At 27.3% G+C, this 8,039-nt stretch overlaps 1 long non-coding RNA gene across 1 annotated transcript; it reads right to left on the bottom strand.

Annotated features, from left to right (window-relative positions):
• Nucleotides 1–3,338: 3,338 nt before the first annotated feature.
• On the bottom strand, nucleotides 3,339–7,025 carry LOC126845833 (uncharacterized). Its single transcript, XR_007686832.1, has 5 exons — nucleotides 6,901–7,025; nucleotides 3,854–3,938; nucleotides 3,711–3,794; nucleotides 3,563–3,632; nucleotides 3,339–3,502 (listed from the first exon to the last, which is right to left on the bottom strand). It is a non-coding gene; the product is annotated as an uncharacterized LOC126845833 (long non-coding RNA).
• Nucleotides 7,026–8,039: the final 1,014 nt, after the last annotated feature.

An 8,039-nucleotide genomic window follows, 5' to 3' on the forward strand; every position in this document is an offset into this window, starting at 1 on the left:
AAAAAAAGACGGAATATTAGTGACAAGAACTAAAATTTAGATTACTTAAATATGATAAATAGTTTTGTACTGCATTTCAAACAGACAACTTTCATGCAAATAATTTCAATTTTAATTATTAAATTAATAAGGTAAAAGTAGATGAAAATTATTTGGTAATGAGGAACCTTTATTGACCATTAGGGAAAAACAGTCAACACCTTTTTATAAATAGATCAAGGGTTAGAGATGGTTAAAATTTGTTTTATTTTAAACAAGCGACACAAAGCATATGACTAAAATTTAATATCGGCTCAAATTTAGTGCGGAAAAACGACCACTTTTTCTGAAGCAATTAAATATGCAACGCTACAACACCGTGTTTGTACTGCCATCAGACAAAGTAAGGTCGTAACAGAATAAACAGAACGTTTAAATTAAAATCAAAAAAGCAATAATTGTCGTCACTGTAGCGTAATTTTATACAAAGCAGTTTTATTGAGCGCATTTAATGTATTCTAATATTATTGATAAGCAAACATTCATGTATATTGGATATGCAAAAACAAAGTAGTCACGTTTAGTAATGATATTCATTGCTTAATCTATATTTGAATATACACACTATAAATCAAAGTTCACATTATGAATAAAACATTTTTCTGTACAGAGAGCTTTTAATTTACAACATTTATTGTAAACTAGTAACTTTTTCTATGAAATATTTGTTGTAAAAGTTTTTCTAGGGGTAGTTTTAGAGCATAACAGTTATAATATATTGTCTTGTAAAAGGATACATTTAAAAAGTATTTTAACCCATTGGTACATTCTGACTAAAACATTAATAAAAAAACGTATTTAAAATAAAGTCTTAAAATAAGACAGAGTTTCCTGATGTACACTTAGGTAGTTGTTTAAGTTTTAAATGCTAACTTTTAGGTATTGTACATATTTTATTTTAACAAACGATCAATTTTTATGATATGGTTTTCAGGTAACAGTTTTTCTATAACCCTATTTACCTACCGCAGAAAAACAGTAAAAGGGATTTTCATTCCCTTAAATTAATAATTCTCCTAGAATAGATTTTAAATAAACCAAAGAGGCCTTGAAAAATACAATTTAATTAAATAGACTTTTTTTTGGAACCAAGGCGCAACAAATAATTTTGAGTAAATTAATTTTGGTGTAGTCACTCTCCTACTTTTTTACTCTGCTTTTTCTTATATATTTTCAATACATAAAGGAGAATATATTCAAAAGTATTGAAATGCTTGAACAAATATTTTATTACAAGTATTTAAACAGAATCATAATTTTATAGAAGAAACAAGTATAAAATCAATGTATTTGTGGTTAAAAACATTGATCATCAAACTAATTTCAACAAATATGTGTTTCATATTAATCGTTCAGTTGTACCTTTGCATTAAAAAAATTTAGTTTGTAATGTTTATAATGTTAAACCTATATTCTATAATAATTTTTTTAGTTAATTAGTTATTAAATATAATTTATAACATTAAACCATACTTTATAATGATTGTTTTTTCTGTAACCACTTTAACTTTTTTTATGTTATTCATTAATGGTTTACAAAAAGGTGTGATATTTTTTAAAATTAAAAACGAAAAACTGTTATAAAACACTAAGTATCAAGATTAATGTTTTGGTAGTAGTCCACTCTGAAACAAAACAAAATCATACATTTTAAAAGTCGATTGCAATTACATTTCGTAATTAGACCTGTCTGTCGTTGCCGTTGTAATTGCCGTTGCATCAGTGGAACGAATTTTTAGTGTTGGTAATGCGGTATAATCTAAAAAAAAGACGGAATATTAATGACAAGAACTAAAATTTAGATTACTTAAATATGATAAATAATTTTATATTGCATTTCAAACAAACAATTTTCATGCAAATGATTTCAATTTTAATTATTGAATTAATAAGGTAAAAGTAGATGAAAATTATTTGGTATTGAGGAACCTTAATTGACTATTAGGGAATAATAGCCAACACCTATATATTTAGAGGCCAAGGTTTAAGGGTGTCTAAAATTTATTTTATTTTAAATAAGCGACATAAATCATATGACTAAAATTTAGTTTAAAATAAAAAAAAATACCCAGACAGTTTACATATCATAACTTGAAATTATGATGCGCTATAACGTTTTAGTTTAAAAATAGTCGAATGTTTATAAATTTGTATGGAAAGTTTTTTAAACATAGTTTTATGAATAGGTATACTTTAATAAACTAAAAAAAGTATACAAATCCATTCTATTCTCACTCTATTAGGTGTAGTTTATGGCTTTCAGACCTGAAAATTAGTCTAAATATAATTTAGCGAAGGGGGGGGGGTATAATATATTTAATTTTCTCAAAAACGTGTGGTCTATATTATTTTTTATTAAAGAAATACAAAAAAAAGAGTTATAATAACTCTTGAATCCCTATGATCTCCAACTATCCAAGATGTACCGTTTCCATTATGCAGTGGTTCGAAATCACTGTTTTTTTTTAAATACCCATTTTTTACACGATACTCTCCAACAAAAAAACTAATATTTATGGGGTTTTGGCCAAATATTTCAGATTTTAAACCACTGTGTCGATCCCACTAAGCTGTTTATTAATAAAAAACATTTTGATTGCAATAAGACAATAATAAAATTATAATTACATTAAGACAATTATAAATGTTATAGTCCCACTCTCAACCATATTTTATAACGAATAAAAAGTTGTTAATTAATTTAACAATTCAATTATAGTATCTTAGCTTCAATTTCAGGAAGAGTAGGTATTGGCTTTATAGTTATGTGTTTTAGCTTTGGGACGGAGCTAAGATGGTATTGGTAATACAACGATGTGTTATACGTTTTGTTTTGTTTTTTTTTGTGTAGAACACACATTGGGAGTTAGTATTAGAGTGAATACATGATTGGTAGATCGGCTGTCAATAACATTATGTTACCGTTGTTTCCCATAAGTCGTAATTGACTACCTGTTGTGTTCACTCTTATAGAGCAACCTAGTAGTATACTATAGTACCTAACCTAACCTAACCTAGTAGTATACTATAGTCAAAGTGTATTTTTCTTCTTTTTTGGACTTTCCTTATATCTCCAAAGGATCTATTCAGTCTAATTATCAGTCCTCGAATCTTAACACTAACCTTAAACATGTAAAAAAAGCTATGGTTTCCACATCTTCTAGGAGTAAGGGTTTATGATTTTTTTTGCCTATTCATAATATGTTAAAAAAAAAATTAACATTCCATAATAATATGGATTAAAAACTTCAAAAAGAAAAATTACAAAATTATAAGTTCCACTAAATCCACATCTTGTTAGGTTGACAAATTATTCCCTTAATCATAAAGAATTTTGAATTCTCTGAAATACTTGTAATTTCTTAATTATTCCGGACTATGAATTGACAGCAAATACTCCATTTGATAACTACAATAGTTGAAATGAGCAGCTATAAGATTGGTTGCTATAAATAAATACTTCCTGAGGGAAGAAAAAAAAAGTTAAAATTTTACAATAACCAATTATTATGTATATACTCACCAAACACGACTATTCTAATTAAAAAAAAGATGACTTGTAGCCACTCAGCAAATTTCACAAAAATTGTTCGCTGTAAATTATGGTGTTCGTTAAAAAAATACAAAAATTAATAATTATTTTAATCATCATTATTTATGGCTATGCTTACCACGAAAGATTATTAAATTTGAAACAGAAGATATGTTGCTAGTCAGCGAAACTTGCAAGAATCGGTTGCCATTATTCAAGTTTCCTAAAGTAAGGTAAAACAATTATTATTTTAAAATTATCAGTTATTTTGTTTATACTAACTATAACTACAACTGTCTAAATCCAGGAATAAGAAATGTTGTATTTCAGCAGGACCCCCAAGAATTGACGGCTGTAAATGAGGTTCCTGCAAAAACAAAAAAATAATAACGTATTATTTACGGTCATGAGGTTTTTGTCATTATACTAGTCAAAAAATGATAAATTTGAACTTTTACATTATAATTTATAAATCTCATCTTTCGACTTTTAATAGCTGCGTGTATTAACAAAATATCTATAGCTGTTTTAATTATAACTTAAAATAAAAATCTATTAAAAAAATTAGCACTGTGTAAACCTGCATATTCTAAACCAATCACAGTCCAAACTAAGCATTGTTTCAACCAAAACTGACTGTCTTCATATTGTCTTTAAATTTTATTCATTTTTTTGAACCGAATGGTATATAAATATAACGGTGGTTTCACCGCACTTCACTAACCTCTTATAATATGATGGATAAGAATTAAAATAATCAAATATTTAAAAAAGTTTAGGCCAAATCTGTTGTAATCCCCGACAATGATAACATTGCTACCAAAATATGCGTATACAATAAAATGCATTTTGTTTTGTAGTTTAGGATTTTTGAAATATTTGATTTTTTCTTAATAACTATAATAACTATAGTTGCTTAGCTGTTTTTTAGATAATAACATAATATTTCTTATTTTCTAAGTCACATTAATGATGTGAATACAAATAAAATGTCTCGATTTTATGTTTTCTTGGGAACTACTAACCACACAAATATATTGAACAAAATTATTTTTACTAATTATTTAATAATAAATGTAAATATTGAAGTAACCATATTCTGCTGATTTGTCCGAATGATATTTATTAATATTGGTCAGGTTAGGTTTACTATCAATCAAACTTAATAATTCTTCGAATTAAAAAAAACGAAAAACTTATTCTAAAAAATATGAATGAAACTACTACCATTGTGTAATCATAATTGCCGAAATAATAATACATTTTATTTTGAATTTTTAACATGGTTCGCATAATTCAAGGCATAAAAATAAAAAAATATTTTTAATTAAAAATCAGTTTTAAAATACAAATTAACATATATTATAAACAATTTCTCTTAAAAACCAAAAGTAACTAAAAAAGACTAATAACATTTTATAACAAAAAATAGTAATAATATTGTTTACCATATTGCATGTGTAGTTTATGAAAATTAAAAAATACATTATAAAAATGTAAAAACTAAACAATTCATGTGACCGTCGAAAAATTAAATGGAAAAAGAACACTTATGTTATTGATCTATTAAACGATAGTAATAAATAAAAAATTATAAGAAAATTAATAAAAATATATTAAATCTGAATTAAATCATTAGTAAAAAAAATGATAAAATAATAACAAATAGATTTTAAAAAACTATTTTTAAAACTGCCAAACAGTCACGTGAGGTGTATGAAACTATGAGCCGTGTGTTTTTGCTTGGTGACTTTTCAGAGTATCTTGGCGACCATATGATTAATTTCCACACACTTCAATTTAAGTACATGTTTGTTCATTTTAGTCAAGAATAAAATGTCAATTTATATGAGTACATATGTTTCTACCAACTAACAAAAATATTAAATACATACATATGTATTCTGTTGGTGATTCTTGTACAACCTGGAGTTACTTAATTTAACAGTACAATTTAACTATCAAATTATATAACATGTTGAACACTGGTTTATAAAGTATAAAACACATTGGTTTCACTAAATGCGGTTGTGCAAGAATATTTGTATATTATATTTTTATAAGTTAAACTTTTTAAAGACTATGTTGATTTTCTACTCATATACGATTAAATAGAAATATTATATGTTGTAAAAATTTTGGAATTTTTATTTTTATTTGAAAACATAAAAATCTAACAAAAAATAGTATTTTTAAATTCCACAGTTATTAAAGTGAATTATGAACATAGGTATTTTAATAAAGAATAGAAACTATATTACCTACTTATTATTTTAAATCTATAATTAACTCAACAAAAAAATAAACACAATTTACAAGTAACACAATAAATTATTATTCTTTAATTTAATCTTTCCATAAACATGATTCGTTGCATAAAAATTAATTAATATTTTTAATTAAAATTCAATTTTAAAATACAAATTTACATATATTATAAACAATTTCTCCTCAAAGCCAACAGAATGACAGAATGTTTTTACACAGACATTACATCGCCGGTATGTGTTCTTTCGTGAGTTTTGAGGTAAGATTGTATACTAAAACTTTGTTTACAGACATCGCATTTATCATAGTATCATTCTGCATAGATATACATAATATTGTTTTAATGATTTGATACATTTTTTTTAAGATTTTAGGGGTTTTTGTTAATATGTACGCAATCTGCGAAAACATAGTTTTCCGGAAATTAAAGAAAAACTGTAGTGCCGAGTTTGTTTTTCGTTTAATATGTTATGGATACATATAAGTTCGAACAACTGGCAAATTTTCAACTTGAAGGAATTAAAATTACGGCTAAAAACCCCAAAAAACTTGTACCCCCCTCCCCCTAGGGAGATGGATGGGAAATGGGTATAATTTAAATTTGATACAACTGACGTGTGAGGGCATACCAAATAAATATTCCTAACAAATTTCAACTCGATCCGACTCTTTTTCTCGAAATTATAGCCAGTAAATTTCTAACTTAAAAACTCATACGGGTTTTTTTTTTTTTTTAATTTCGACTGTGTAGAAGTAAACTTTTTCGACTTTTACCTCCCCAGAGTACCAACTAGATTAAATTTGTGATTTATAGAGTTGCTACTCGAAGGAATTGGTCCAGTATAAAAAAAGTTACAGTGTATACAGATAAAAAAAAAACACATCATACCTTCGCAGCTTTGTATCGAAGCTAAAAGCTGCATAAAAAGCAAATTCCAATAGTTTTATTATTGTTATACATTATAATAAAATATTATTCATGGTTCTTTTGGCGTTACGTTTTATACATGCACGGTTATTCTATTGACCAGAGTCCTTATAATATACGTTTTATACTGTACCTAATATTACGCTGCAACCTTGTGTTCAGTTTTAAAAAATTTTGTAATGCTGTATGACGAATGAGTACGGTGTAAAGAAATAATATGTCATTTGATGAATTTTATCGTAAATTGTTAAAGCATTAAAAAAAAAAAAAAATTGTTCAACGTTTAATGCGCGTATGACGTCGTCTCGTACCGTACTGCAAGGTCATCCGCCATGGTGAAGTCAAAACGGTAGCGTGCGTTTCGCCGTAATAAATCAATAATAACGCTCGGTACCAGCTGAGGGAGTCCAATATGCATTGTTGCTATTGCAACACCCTCGCCACCACCACAACCCCCAAAACGTCACGTAGCATTTTATACCATCGCCGCACATAAAAATAAACATTACACTCATAAAACGTTATGGATTTGTATTAAACAAAAACGTTTGTAATTTAATAATAAATTAAGTTAGATTTTGTGTGATACATTATATTAATAAACATTAAGTATATTAAATTTGTTTTTATTATAATACTCATTCTATCAAATACTAGTTAACTCAATGTTAAATTTATAAGTATTTAATAATTTTATATTACGTATTAGGTAATATTGGCTGAGGGTGAACCGTGAAGTGGTGTGACGCCACTGTTCGGATTGTCTCTTGGTTTTAGGCGTATAGTGTGCAACCCAAGTTTCATCTCCAGTAGAAATACACTTGAGACAATCATCACCCTTCAGTTCATAGCGTTCCAAAAACTCTTTGGAGGTCTGCACTCGATTTCACGGATTTGGCGCGGGTTCTCCACTTGGCGGAAGACTCGATCGACATGTTTCACGAGAAAAATTCCTGTGACCACAGTTTTTGACGTACTGAACTCGTTCTGGTCTTGTTTTGAAGGGGAAAAGATAAGCTAAACGGAATTGTGGCCAATATAGCAAAAAAAAATTTCTACGGCCTTGGGGGAGGGGGGACTTGTATTGGGTTGTATCTTTACTCTCCGGACGTCCTTGGTGCGATATCTTATCTATAGACGTTATTCAATGATAACCAATTATAAAGATGAAAGCATGATTTTTTTCTTACTTGTCTGTCTATCTGTTTATCGTATCTGGGTAATAATATTTATTGATACAAAACTAATTTAGTTTGTGTCGTGCTTCAGTCG

The sequence above is a fragment of the Adelges cooleyi genome, unplaced genomic scaffold (assembly GCF_023614345.1).
Source record: "Adelges cooleyi isolate 19-005CV unplaced genomic scaffold, UGA_ACOO_1.1 ACOO_flye_CR_arks_rails_tigmint_CR_PRNA_8, whole genome shotgun sequence".
Lineage (NCBI taxonomy): Eukaryota > Metazoa > Arthropoda > Insecta > Hemiptera > Adelgidae > Adelges > Adelges cooleyi.